Source organism: Rousettus aegyptiacus, unplaced genomic scaffold (genome assembly GCF_014176215.1).
Source record: "Rousettus aegyptiacus isolate mRouAeg1 unplaced genomic scaffold, mRouAeg1.p scaffold_m13_p_7, whole genome shotgun sequence".
Classification (NCBI taxonomy): domain Eukaryota; kingdom Metazoa; phylum Chordata; class Mammalia; order Chiroptera; family Pteropodidae; genus Rousettus; species Rousettus aegyptiacus.
The window spans coordinates 11835256-11837330 of record NW_023416310.1 but is presented as its reverse complement, the minus strand read 5'-3'; the positions used below and the strand labels follow the sequence as shown (position 1 = coordinate 11837330).

General features: G+C 44.7%; 1 pseudogene; it reads right to left on the bottom strand.

The window, feature by feature from the left end:
- Positions 1-630: 630 nt before the first annotated feature.
- Positions 631-749, bottom strand: LOC118606036 (annotated as a pseudogene).
- Positions 750-2075: the final 1326 nt, after the last annotated feature.

Here is a 2075-nt window from a genome sequence, read left to right as displayed (position 1 = left end):
GACCAATTGGGCATGTCTGTTCGTCTTGTTTGAGAGGAGAGATGAGTTCTGAGGTGTCAAGAGGAAATGGCTCTGTACCCGGCTTCAGGTCTCGAGCAGCGTTCCTTGTGCCTGGGATGCCGTATTGCATCCCAGATGGCAGATGGCCGCATTGCAGATGGCAGTTTCATGGGCGCGTTCTGGTGGAGGAAAGACTGAGCCGAAATGGCTTGACCTCCTCGTGCTGACAGCTTCGGAGAGTCTCCTCTGGCTCTTACAGGGGAGGTGCTGGGATGGGAGGTTAGTTAGGTCACAGGAAGAACAGCCAAGGCCAAAGCTTCACGTGGAGGCCATTGACGAGTTAGATATCTGCAATGCTATTTTTAGTACCTAGCATGCATCTGATAGTTCATGTAGGGTTTTGGTTGTTGAATTTTGGATGTCTTCAAATCGCTCCTCTTTCCAGAATCTCATCGACTCCATTCTTCCTGGTGGGAAAGTGGGGAAATCAATCAATCAAAATATTCTTTGACCAATCACTGTCAATGGTCAATGGCACCCATGCAATATTCAGATCCCCATACCAATCAACTATCCCAAGAATATCCCAGGTAATGCATCTTGAGCATTGTTCTATTATTATTTTTTAAACGCCTACAGCACCTGGTCTTCCTAGGTGGTCTCCCATCCAAGTACTAACCAGTCCCGAGCCTGCTTAGCTTCTGAGATCAGACAAGATCAGGTGTGTTCAGAGTCACATGGCCGTAGACACATCTTGAGCATTATTGCCCGGCTAGTTTATTTGCTTGCCCTTCTCATCATCAATACCTCTGAAATCTATGAAAGGGACTCTCACAACAGACTCTTATCAATAAATTTATTGAATAAGAAACTTTACTAATTAGGTGGCTGATATGTGCATTTGGCAAAGTTATTTTCCTCATTGCACTGCCAAATTTGTGGTCTTTTGCACCTTTTATCTGGCTTATCATGTTAGCATATGTGACCATGTTCTTGGGCCTCACATTGCCGGATGCTTGCTCCTGGGGATGGCTTTTCCACTATGTTTCCATGACTCTTCATCCATGCACTGCACAGCGGGCAGGTTCTGAGATGACCTTCTATGGTCCCTATCTCCTGTTCGTATCCTTTATTATACCTTCTGCTTGAGTGTGGTTGGGACCTGACTTACTTCGAACCGAATATAGCAAAAGGGAAGGATGTCACTCCTGTGCTTACTATACAGTACATGAGCCCCTGTCTTGCTAGCAGATTTACTCTAGAAACTCTTCTTGCTGTCTCGATGAAGTAAGTGGCCATGTTGGGAAAACTCAACCAATGATGGGTGGTCTATAGGAGTTGAGTGCAGCTGGGTCCTTGGATAATCAGCCGGCAGGAAGCTGGAGACCTCAGGCCTACAACCACAAGTAAGTGAATTCTGGCAATAACTAGAGTGAGCTCAGAGTCAGGTTCTTCCTTAGTCAGGCTTCAGGATGAGGACACAGCCTGGCTAAAACCTCGACTGCAGCCTTCTGAGATGCTGAGCAGAGAGGCCCAGCTGAGCTGTGTAGCATCTAAAGTCCCTAAATTAGTGGTAATTTATTATGCAGTAATTGTAAATGGATACATGACACTCAGGAGTTCCTCGCCATCTACATTGTGAGAAGGTTCAACGTTACCACTCTGAAATCCTCCTGTATTTTATCTGAAACATGTCCCTTGTATGCTCTTGAAAATGGAAAACTAGGTGATTTACTAAAGAGAAATAACGAATACCTCTGGATTTAGGTTTATAGTTATTAACATCTGTGCCTGTAAGCCAGATGTCTTCCCTGAATTCCGGATCTGAACAGCTACTAATATATCTTCACTTAGTAATTCCACCTTGAAATAAAACTGTCCAAGTGCAACTCCTCATTGTCTAAATATGCTACTTCTCCATCACTTTTTGCATTATGAAATGGCACACCTCCCTGTTAGCTTTGATCTTCATGTCCTCTCTATTTTCCATAGCCGGTAGCTCCCAGGGCCCTTCACAGAAGAAATGTTTCTCGGATCAGATTCCTAATTTCATGTCTGGATGAAGGAGATGCTGC